Consider the following 13,040-nt stretch of genomic DNA (forward strand, 5'->3'; position numbering starts at 1 on the left):
ATCCAATAGACTGTGGTATGGGAAACAACATAATTTATTGAAATGGTTTCCTCAACGTTGGAATCTCTGGTGCCATTTTTTTTTCAAATGAGTCATTGTTGTATTTTGTTTGTTATAAAATAAGTTTAATTATTCATTGTTCATCAATATTTGCCTGAATGCAACGAACGTTTGTTTCATCAAAATTTGCCAAAAATTGTTGGCCAACATCAAATATTTGTTCAAAATTGCTGCCCCCCCCCAAAAAAAATGTGATCAAAATGTTTGGCCAATTTATTTATTTGGCCACAATTTTGGTCGAACGAATAAATTTGGCCAAAATTGTGGCCAAATATTTTTTTTTATATATATTGCACTATTCTAAGTTTATTTATAAATAACAAAAATGGTAAATATGTATGATATATCAATAAATCGTAGTTTTGCTTTCATTTATAAATAATTTGAACGTAGAAATGCGTGATATACAAATAATTGTCGTGTAATAAGATTATTTGTAAATAATATTAATTTGTGCACTTTATTACATATAATATGCTTAAATCATATAAAATAAGACATATCAATTAATGCACAAATGGCACCCTATACATAAATAGGATTGCCTATTTGAGGGCAGTGGAAATCGTGGTATGCCCAAACAGAGATGGAGGAGAAACATTATAGAATGGTCCAATCTCAATAACTGGTCAATCATATGGAAAATCCTTTCATGTGTAGATAGATGCGCAGTCTGCAACTTTGTGGAGAAGCGAAACATGGTGACGTAAATATATTAATACATGTCTTAATTATAGTATTGTCAATTATGATTTTTTTTACTGGATTCAGTTAACGCCACGATGCCAACTGGAAAACGACTAGTAGTCATGTTGAAAAGAGTTAAAGTGGAGGATGCTCAGCAACGTTTTTTTGTATTTTTTTTTGTTTGTTTTTTTTTTGTTTTTGTTTTTTTCTCTTTACACAATTTTATTTCATTTGATTACAAACAGCAACTCAGCAACTTATAAAAGAGCATAAGGCTAGGGTAGATGCCAGGAAAAAGAAAGCTAAGAAAATATTACAGCTGGCAATCGATAGGCTGACAAAGAGGAGAGAACATCAGAAAACTGCAAACAAGAAACAAGAAAAGAAGGTTACAAACTATAGAAAACACACGAAGATGCTTTGTGGCATTTCTGATTGTGATGCAACTGTCTTCAATCTAAAGCGACATATCATCACAAGCAATCACTTCTCAAAGGAAAAGGCTGACCAGATCATTCTAAGAAGAAGAATAAGAAGAAGACAGGAGAAGGCAAAGCAAAAAGTGGTTTATAAAACTTGTCCTACATCTAAGGAATGCCCACAAGCTGAAGAATGAAAGTTTTTTGTATAATAAATTGATGTGGCAGTCACGATTAGCAACACAGAAGAAGTCTAGAGAGCGACAGTCTCAACTAAAGCAGATGATAGAAAATGAAGGGGATAATGTCGCTCCAGAAGGTTTGATGCAACCAACAATATCGCTGAAGGGTTTTACCAAAGATGTACTGTTGCATGGTCTTCAAACCCACCTAACCACCCTCGATGGTGGCAACAAAAAGCAAGCTGATGCCAAGGAAATTAGGAGGAAAGTGGAAGTTATTGTGTGCGACCTTGGTGGCTTGATTAGCAATGTCTTCAATCGAGACCTGCTGAGGGGTGTGATCGAGTCTCTGTGTTGTAAGTATACAGCATGCACAACAACAGCTTATATCCATGCTGTGAAGAGTTTTTTCAGCTACACGCATCACTTAGGTCCTGGTGAGGGACACATGCCAAGACTAATTGCAATGACTCAAAATTGGGCTCGTAGTTTAAAACAGGATCGAGCAGCTAGGAAATCACAACAACAAGAAGAAGATCTTACGAGAATAATTTCGCCACAAGAAATGGAAGCTTTTGGCAAATGCCACCTGCATAAAAACTGTGTAAATCTTGTCGCGCAGTACCAGGTGGACTGTGCTGACGACTTAGCACCAAAGCCGGAATTCCATTCAGTGTGTGATTACATCATGACACAACTCCTATTAGATAATGCAACGAGGGCAGGGCCTATTAAGGCTATGACACAGATCTGTGCTAGGACAGCGCTTCCTGTGACGACACAACACCCTTGTTCTGCTATGAGCATTCCGTGAAGAAAAGCATTTTGTGATTGACAGTTTTAGATTCGAATTAAACCAACGTAAATCATCAAGTGTGAGAGCTGAGGCTAGCATGCATGAATGACATTTCTTGGATATTCTAATTCTTAATTTCTTGCAAATAAAAATAGAAATTAAAAATAGTCATTGCACAATTCGTGATTTGCTGATTCGTTGATTAGCCTGACCCATCTGCAGGCGACCCCCTGTGTTGGAGTGAAAACTGGAATCATTCCGGTGATTATGCTAATTAAAAGATGTTGACTAGCATTGACAACGAATCAAAGTGCAGGTATATATCTCTTATCTATGTCAATGTTGTTACCTTTCACTTCTGAGGTCCCGGCGATTTTGAAAAACTATTTATATACATTGAACATTTAAATTAACTTGTTTTCAGTACACATAGAGGAAAACATGCTCTTGGGAGCTTCAGCATATTGATACAGCAATAGAAAAAAATAATGCATCTTTTGGCTTTTCGTAGTCACGCATGTAACAAACTTCAGAATGTGGTTCAATGTTATCCCAGATCTTCTACCACCTACAATAAAGAGAGCAATTAAAAAATGGAATGTTGTATTGGGGTCAATTTTACATTGCCAGGAATTATGTATCGCATATTCTATCTTCTGCACCGCACCACACACCACACCAGACCATACACCACACCACACCACACCCCACTACAGTTTTTTGAGATATTGTTGATAGTATAATTTAAAAATAAAACATATTCATCAAAATTAAATAATTGAAGATATTGCCACAAAATTAATAAAATCAGAGAAGGGATCTCTATAGATGCCTACATATAAAATACTACAGCAATTGAGTCAGAAATAGTATTGTTTACATAAAAGCAGAAAATATCCATCAGAATTAGAGAATTGTCACAAAATGAACAAACCTGCTCAACAAAGTCAACAGTGGAGCTAAATATTAGTACAATAAATTAGTATTTTTAAATTGAAACAGTTTTTAGCAAGCAAAAGCTAAACAAATCCATTCAGTTCAGGCTCATGTCAGTTACCTGGGACAGCAGCTATCAGTTTATTTTAATATGATTTGCACAATCTAAATATTATATTCAATCATCATTCGACATACTCGAAACATGTATGCAAAGATTTATTAAAAAGTCAATCTACTTGCCTGCTACTTCTCTCAGGTATGCAATGAAGACTGCATGAACTTCATTTTCATACTTGAGGCTGTTTGATCCCTCAGGACTGAAGTTTAAGAGAAACTTTAGTTTCTGAAACGTCAAAATGCTATTTTCATTTGGTACAAACAAATACATAAACCATAGCAGCTTCTTACAAAGCTACAATAAAATCAAAGATAATTTAAAAAATAAATTATTTTTTGAAAAAAAAAATATTCAACATGTAATGTATATATATGTACAAATTGCACTCTTATAAACAATCTGCTGGACACTCGGCGTTCTACACAAAGCGTTTCTGAGTTGGGGCTGCAACTATATAGATATTCCAACACAACTGATCTACTAGTAATCATGACTTTTATTGTCAACCTGTTATAGAAATTTTTTATTTCCGATGTTAACACACTGAACCAAACAACAGTGCTGACACTGGCTAGCTTATTGAGAGAAACTTTGTGTTGCATTTAAAAGTTGAAGGCAAAAAACATGACAATTGATAAAATTGAGAAGAATTCAATATCAATAAATTCATCATCACTTTTAAATTAATGGCCGACATCGACGTTGACAAGACAAAGTGTATCACATATTTGCATAATCAATACAGGAATACTTGAAAGAAGAATTATCCACGCTTTGATTGGTATGTTGACCTCTATTTGATTTGTTCATTTTGTGACAATATGATCACTTCTCTATTTTTTTGTGAAAAAATGCTATTTTCGACTATACCAGCACTGATAACTTGGTAAGCAGGTACCTCTTATAAGTTTTGTAACATGAAAAAATTGCACTTGCCATAACACCTGTATAAAATATTCTAATTGTGATATGTAAATTATATGGAAAAAATCTCATCATATCAAACACTATCAACCTTGTTTTGCTGAAGACACAGCGGACCTATTTTGGTCAGGTCAGGTCACGAGTTGATAAATGGCTAAAGGACACAGTTTGAGGTCGAATCGGATATCAGTTCTCAGTGTGCAATCTACAAAATTAGCTCAGGATGAAACTAAGTTGAGTCCATCAAGCCCAGGCTAAAATGTTGTTTTTAGTAATTTAAGATTTAAAATCGGCTTAGTCTTTTCCACGAAACGAAACGAAACCCAAACCCTAACCCTAACTCGCATTTTTGTTTTCATTGGCCCAATAATATCTGAGGAAATTTCACACTGTGAAATACGGACGTGACGATGTTTGAGGTCGTTCAAAATCTAAGGTTAGGGTTAGGGTTTTGTTTCGTTTCGTTTCGTTTTATTTTGTTTCATTTCGTTTCGTGGAAAAGACTAAGCCTTTAAAATCTGCATTCTAACAACAATGCCCATACATACCTTGCATATGCTAAGTTTATCAAAACCAATTCTGAGCTTTTTAATACAAAGTGATTGTATGGTAATTTCAAACAGTTCTCGTCGAACCTCTTCTTTCATGAACTGTGGTATTCCACCATTTTGAAATATACTAAGTCCTGTAAAAAGAAAGGCAAAGATATTTATTATATTATATTTTATTTCTGACACCATTAACCTATTTTTGAGGGAAATGTAAGACAATGAGTTGTACACTTTTAATATGCATCTACTCAGAGACGGCTACCGGTGTACGGTAAATAAAGTAATTTGTTATGACCACATTCATCATTTCATAGCTCAAATGGGTTCTGGTTGTTGTTTGGAAATAAATAAACATAGTGAGTACTTTCGAAGGTCTTAAAATGTGATTTTCGCGACGACCAAATTTGGCATGTGGATTTTAACCGGTATTCAGTCGCATAAGGCTCTATGGGCCAGTCACGTAACTAATGCAGTCGGCAACATAGGGCTATGATCCCACAGCTAGTACCAGGCCTAAACAACATGTTTCTTTCATGTTAGACACGTCTTGTCAAACTCGTGTACGGCGAACTTGACTCACCGGTATCAACACTGTCATTTCCACTTTCATGATTCGGCTTGCACATATCTCGGATACGTGTCCTATCTCATTTGTAGTTATGCCTAGATGAACGAGTTCACCGTCTGTTATGGCTAAAACAGTAGAAGGTTCTATTCTTTTATCGGAAAATCGTTGAGATAAATTGTCCAAACCAAGTTGAATTGCGCACCCAATCATATATTGACGTTTCACCTTCGTATATTGTAGACTCGCGAACATATATTGAAGTATAGCTTAGTACAAGATAATTTTGAAAGTGAATAAAATAATCACATTTTATTACCTTGCCTGTATCAATTTAGATGAAAGAAATGTGTATGGTGTCTGTCCTTGTTACTGTTCAGATGTCAGTGACTTATGGATTGACCTTCATGTATTAATGAAGAAAGGCCATCAATGACTACGGGAAACATAAATTAGACTATTTCACAAATGTCAGCTAAAATAGCATATACAATATTTCGAATGTTGCGTCATCACTTGTATTGTGGACGTTTTAACTTCTTGCACACATCTTATTTTGTGATCAAAATCAGGTCTCTGTTGTGTATTTCATTCAAACGTAGTACATATACACGTTTTAACTTCTTACACACATCTTATTTTGTGATCAAAATCAGGTCTCTGTTGTGTATTTCATTCAAACGTAGTACATATACATATATTGCACATTGTGAGACTTAGAATCACTTCATTCTGTTGTTCAGATCGAAGATGGCCAGCTATTATGTTTTCATGAAAACTGCTTCAGAGCCATATCTTTCACATGCATTAACCAATCTAGTTAAAACTTGTACATCATGTCACACTTGCACATATATTCGCTTGATAGTCAGATTCAAGATGGTGGAATGTTTGTAATTTTAAGCATTTCTGTATTCTTGACCCGGATCTAGCTCATAGATGGACAGCCATTGTTCAAACTTCAATGAACAAAATGTTTTTAGCCCTCATCAAAGGATGGGAACTCATCGAAGGGTGTTTTTGGTTTCGGCCATGGTTCTGGTCGGCATTATTTCTCGTACATGTGGACTAATTTTGCTCAGCACAAGCCATGATGAGATATATGCATGTGCATTTGTTTTTTCATATGGTTGACCTTTGACCAACTGGCAGCTATTTGTGCCCCCCCCCCCCAACACCAAACACCACAAATCAACATTTGATCTACGACTAATCGTTTTGCAGGCATGCATTAACTTGTGGTGAGTTATATATGCACATCAAAGTATTTGTACAGATATACCTTAAATAGCTCAAATTTAATACAAAAGCATGACATAAAAAAACTTGAGTGTTTCTCAATCCCTTACTCTTTGATTTATTTGTTTTATGAAATACCTGGTACATTAACAATATTTGTTCCTTCTTTTCTTTCATAGTGCTGCAAGTTCTTTCAGCGATGTTGCCAGGTCAGTAACCATCTCATTCAAATTCCTAATACAAAATTGTTTGGTTTAACTTATCACATTACTACCGAATATTGCACCAAACAATACTGTAATGTCATCACTATAAATGCAGTGGTTTTGGTGATTCAATCCAAAATGGCTTTTTCAGTTTCCGTTCAAATTCGGTGATACATTATACATTCATGACTATAGCTATTTATAGAAAATGACCAATTATTATTCAGTGGTTTGTGATGAACTGTTTTCAGATGCAAGCAAAAACTTGCCATCCAATAAATTTGTGACCAGCATTATTTTAATAAACCTGATTTTAGTCGATAACTAGATTAGTCTATTATTCACTCTGGTCATAATTACCTTTTCATTCAGAAACAATATACCTGGACTCATGACGAGTAATTTACATATCCAATTTGATGGCATCTAGCAAATACAAGATTAGATTTTGTTCACACTATATGTATGTACAAATTCATTTGATTGGACAGACTTGCATCCATCATGCTTTTTGGCCTAATTACTTTACTTTGGAAATGCTTATTGAATGTAGTTGCATTTTTATTTTTCAGAATATAAGAACTTGTGGTAAAACAAGAAAAGAAGTGTAAGATAACTGAAAGGTGGTCAACGTCTTCAGAAGTATTTGCTGACACTCTAACTAGTGCAAAAAGAAAAAAAAAAGAATATTTTGGTAGTATTATCTCAAATATCGAAGGAACGAAAATACCTATTTACACTGGTGACAAAATATCCATGTAATTAATTATACACTTTGCATTAAATTGTCACCTATGTATCTTGAAAAAGAAAAGACAATCCACTGATCTACACTGCACTTGTATATGTATATGTAACTGACATCCTTTTTAATAAGGGGAAAACTGACAGTTTATTATTGTCTGTATTTGGTTTCAAAATGTGTTCAAATGTTAAAGTGAATGCAGAAACAAAAAGGTTGAAGACATGACCATCCAAATCTGTTCTCCAATATCCATACTTTGAATTTCCCTGGTTACAGTGAATGGTATAACATAACACAGTGAGATAATTTATATAGCTTTTAACTGCTTCTTCTTTGTGTTTTAATATATACAGCTGGACAGGAAATTGCAGTTCAAAACAAATAAACAATGTTAATAAGAAGTTAAACGAACTAGTGAAAAAGTACAATGATATTCGAGAGAATGAAGAGCATGAGCTGTCCTTTGATGATGTTAAGAATTCAGAATCTAGTTTGTATTTTGGTAATCAGTCAATGATAACACATTGCCATGTGCCAGCTTGCACAAAACATCATTTAATCACCAGCTATTTCAAACTGCTGCGTGCACAAGAAGTGGTTTTATGTCAAAACGAAATGAGATCTGTGTTGAATTTTTTACATTGCACAACGTTAAATCTTGTTTGACAAATTTACTGAAATCAGCGATCTCCCAAATCAGTCGACATACACTTTTGGTTGCTGTGGTCTAATCACCCACAAATATAAATGTATAGGCCAGACCATTTCAAATCTTACTGCATTGTTTTGTAAATTCATTGAGTGTAATGATGTTGTACTTGATGACCTTACTCTAGGGTGATGTAATGCACAAAATGATTGGATGAATGTCTCATCTGTACCTTAATTATACTATTAAACAGAAATTTGTGTTTTGGTTTTCATTTGTCCATTTAACATCACTTCTCAGGCTTATTATTATCAACACAACTGTATTTTATGTAAGTGTGTGTTCTACTAATAGAGCAAATACAGTATAACAGTGCAAGTTCTTTTACTTACTATTGACCTAAAAAAAACATTCCATGCACTCTTATAAATATTCAAATTATTAATGACAGTTGAGTTCAAACAGCCAATCAATCAGTGCACATTGACATCATTTGAAAATGTTCCAGTGTTATTCTATCGCAAATAGAAATTGTAAATATTTTTGAAAATGAATGAATGAGTTTGTTGTGTAAGTAGTATACAGGTCATGTAAATTTATTGTTTCTGGATTTTAAATGTTTGCTATGAACACATTAATTATTTTGCTAATGAGTGAAATTCACTGAATTAAATCCACATGAACACGTGAAATTGAAATTGCAATTGTTTCACTGGTACATTTATGAATTGAAGCTGGTTAGTAGCAAGGCTTAGTTGTTTTTCCATAGTAATATTGTACGCAAGGAATTATGAGGTGAAAATATGAGTGGCCATACATTATTCACTTGCCTTTAGCTAGTGTGCATAATGAATGTAATTATAATAATCTTTATTGTGTTCATATTCTTTGATTGCAAAGATGTAAAATAAAATGTGTTCTGATATTTCTCTTATAAATGAAATAAATTACACAGCAGTTAAGCATAGGATTTTTGTAATGTTTCTTGAATTTAAATTTTACCCTAGGATTATGTAGTAGCATGAAAAAAAAGTATGCAATTGACCAATTCCGTCCAGCTCCTTCGATTTCAAATGGGTAACCTTTTGGTGCCAAAATTGGCAAATTATTTATTTGTAATCTCATCTAAGACGACTAATCTTTGCTGCATACAAATGTTCTTGGACTTTGAGAGCAGTCTATTGATGTATGCGACTCCATTATTAAAATGTGGTGTGTAAATATAGTCTTGGGAACATGGAAGACCATAGGGAGCCCAGGAACTATGATCAACTGTACGCACACCCTATGAGCGGCGGGGTATCGGCTGGTAACGAGTGTAAGAAATAGACAAACCCTGTTTTTTAAGGTAGAGATGCAGTTTACCTGACGGGTATTTTAATTAGTTAATTAGGAAACCAAGATGACCTCCCTTGTCCACAAAACTATATATTCTCAGTAAGCTTATTGTATGAATTTTAAAATTTTGTTAGTATTTTTCTTTTATGGACACTGTAGTTTGAAATATGCACAAAAATGTGCTTTTTTGGTAAATTTTGATTTAAAAAAAATTAGCTTTTAAACCATGCTTCTGTTTCCTGTCAAAATTTGTTTACGGGTACATCGGTTTACTATGAAGAAAGTGCCGTCTTGAAAACTGTCTACCAGTTGTCAATTTTGCAAGGCAGCAGCTCAAATTTCATTACTTCAAGTTTATGCATAAATTAACACCCAGGTTAGTTGTCTGTACGATTGTTGTAACACTGTTCAACCAGAAACAATGCCCCGACGACGTTTTGGAGATAAACACATTGTCAATCATTTGTGATAATTTCAAAATGAAAGGTCTAAGCGTCTAGGAGCTATTTTTTTAAAGTTCTGGGATGTGCCCTAAAACAAACTGAGATAATTGATAATTTGCACAACTATTCACTCAGTAAGACGTTTGCTAATGCTCATAATTAAAATGGCTGTAACACTTCCAAATGTAAATGTATTATCGTTTTGTAAAAAGTTAAATATAGTGCATAATATGGTGAACCCGTCATTTCTTTTTGCACCATGTTTCTTTTTATTATTTATGTGCAGCCTTGCTAAACATTCAAAAGAGAGAATGTTTGCATCTGTTATCTATATTTTAATCGTATTTTGAGTATGTCCACTATTCATGTCCACTTGACTATAGTCAAGACTGTTTGGATAATGAAAAGCAAAAAAAAGTGCCCACGAACCTGCATCTTTACATTATGTAATTCCAGGAGCCCGATTTCAAGAATGATTGATACTGATACTCACCTGGCGAGTTTGTGAAAAAAATTTAAAACAAACTTCATTTTGGAAAACTACTTAATTAAGCTAAAAAATAAAGAACTGAAAAGTACCCTAACTAAATTCAGACTGAGCAATCACAGTTTAGAAATTGAAAAAGGAAGACACAACAGAATCAAAAGTAGCGACAGAATCTGCAAATTGTGTAATAAAAATGATATTGAAGATGAACATCACATCCTCATAATATGCCCAGTATATAGTAAAGAGAGGGTCATTTTATACAATGAAGCTGAAAAGATTATTCCTGACTTTACTAATCTCACACCTGAAAATAAATTCATAAAAATAATGTCAAATAATAACTTAGCAATTCCTCTGGCACAATATCTGAAATACAGCTTTGCTATTAGACAACAGCACCTACTTAGTCATTAACTTTTTTTTAAAACCTATTCATTGGGTTTTTGTTTTTATATTCAGTTTATAGTTTTTTGTTGGTGTTTCATTTTACTTTATTATATATTTCCGTTACTAACTTCAATTTAGTCTGTTTCTGGTTGTCTTTAAACTATTAGCCATTGTAATTTGATTAATTTTTATCTGTAATTTTTGTTGTTGTTGTAACCTTTAACCTCCTTCAGTAGGTTGTTATGAGTTAATAAATTGTTTGTTGCTGCAGAGGTGAAGTTCGAGGTAGGTTTATGCGTGTTTCGATGAATTTCGTAATTGTTACTGACAAACAATCGTTGTTTCTTTGCATACTTCGCATATTGTTTGTAGCTGTTGTCCTGCAGCGTAACTTTGCGTTCGATGGCCGACTGGTTATTTAGCTTCTCAGACTTGAAACTTGGCAGAACTTGCTGTGAGTTTGTTGACACACTTTAACCCGAAGATTTCAGAACGCACTCGCATTTATCTGTTTCATGTGTTTTCGTAATGTCATTCAAGTCGGCCAATTTTCGCCTGAGTTGCAGCATTTTTAGTATCTTCTAATTTTGTCTACGATATCTCTGTCTATGAATACATAGTGAGCAAATTTATAGCAGTATTTGTCATTATTTTGAATTTTCGCATATAAAGGTCAAATGGCGGTGTTGGCGTTGATAGTGTTGTGTGGACGTTTCGTAGTTTTTTGTGGACATTGCGTTTGGAAACTTGATATACTCACGCAATTAACGATTGAAGTCATTTAATATTCAGCAGGAAGTTGCAATAACTTGCATATGTTTTGTCTCAATTGTGGAGATTATTTAAAGATAAAGTACTGATGTTATGTCATTATTTGAAGCTTGGCAGGCAGAGCACTTCCTGTTGTCCAGCCACTTTAACCCTTACAAGAGCTCACTTGAACAAACACAACATTAGTATACCTATAACCAAAAGGGTATTTTCATAGATATTTAAAAGGGGAAAATTAGGTAAATTTTATTATCTACCCTGAATTACAAGACAAAAACTAAAATTTTGCAAAGCTTGATGGGTAAAATCCAGGTTAGACTAAACCCTGGTTTGTTTGATTACAAGCTACATTAGATCAAACAGAAACAAACACCTCTCCACCCAGTTTTTTGATGTTTTTTCTTTTATTTTATTCAATATACACAAGTTGCAAATTACTAGTATTTTGTATTGCTGCATACTGTTTACCAGTACTGTAAATCTTTAACCAAGAAAAAAAGAAAATAAACTAGGATCTAACTAATACTACTTCCTGTCACAATCCCTCTATCCTCATTTCCAGACCCAGGGATAAAGGGACTATGTTATCTTGCACTACCCGGTATCTTGCATTAGTTGATAAAATAATAAACATACCCATATGCTCTCATTCGTCGATATGTTGGCCCAAACGATACGCATACATGTATGATGATAATAATAATTGTTATAGTGAAATTATATCCATTTGTTGCAATGGTGTTTATTACGAGCCATCGTGCACATGAACGGCAAAGAAGATTCGAAACATAATTATTTTTTTCACGTCAATGTAAAATGTGCAAGAAAATAGAGGTTGTAGCAGCACATAAATATGCGTCGCTGATGATGGTTTGCATTCATTACTACAGCATCCGACCATCTACTAGTATATCCGAATTTCCTGTCATCGTAATTTCATCCTAGTATCAATCAACTTATGTTTTTCTTAAATTTACCACCGAGGGCGTGATTTCGGCTAGTGCCGACCGTTCACACACAATTTTCGGCACGTGCCGACTCGGTCCAGAGTCTCATCACGTGCCGAGATCTCTAACGTGAACGCCACTATATATGTCACATCAGTTTATTTGATTAAAAAGTTAAGCCCCCAAACAAACGAATCTGACCAATGCTCATCTGTTCTATAGTAGTCAGAGTTATCTTTCGATTCGTGTTATTGTCTTATTAAAAACCTGGTAATACACCGCTCGGGTGGTACTACTTATACATGACTGTGACAAATGTTATTTTTTTACTATTTAATTTTAAGGTCTGTGAGAAGTTTGGTGTCAATCCCACACAGTTGAAAGAAGAGCAAAAAATGGCTATAAAGTATCTTTCAGGTGAAAATGATGTACTTGCAATTCTGCCAACTGGATATGGGAAATGTTTTCAATGTTATAATCACCAACTGATGGAGCAATCATAATTGTATCACCTTTGGTGTCCGATAAAAGACCAGGTATGTACCTAATAAAATGATTTTAGTAAAATTCTACTTTACTTCACC

The 13,040-nt window shown here is 34.1% G+C and overlaps 1 long non-coding RNA gene across 1 annotated transcript; it reads left to right on the forward strand.

Annotated features, from left to right (window-relative positions):
* The first annotated feature begins 2,354 nt into the window (after positions 1–2,354).
* LOC144343793 (uncharacterized) lies at positions 2,355–7,410 on the forward strand. Its single transcript, XR_013419054.2, has 3 exons — positions 2,355–2,460; positions 6,660–6,689; positions 7,259–7,410. It is a non-coding gene; the product is annotated as an uncharacterized LOC144343793 (long non-coding RNA).
* Positions 7,411–13,040: the final 5,630 nt, after the last annotated feature.

The sequence above is a fragment of the Saccoglossus kowalevskii genome, chromosome 3 (genome assembly GCF_978046115.1).
Source record: "Saccoglossus kowalevskii chromosome 3, keSacKowa6.1, whole genome shotgun sequence".
Lineage (NCBI taxonomy): Eukaryota > Metazoa > Hemichordata > Enteropneusta > Harrimaniidae > Saccoglossus > Saccoglossus kowalevskii.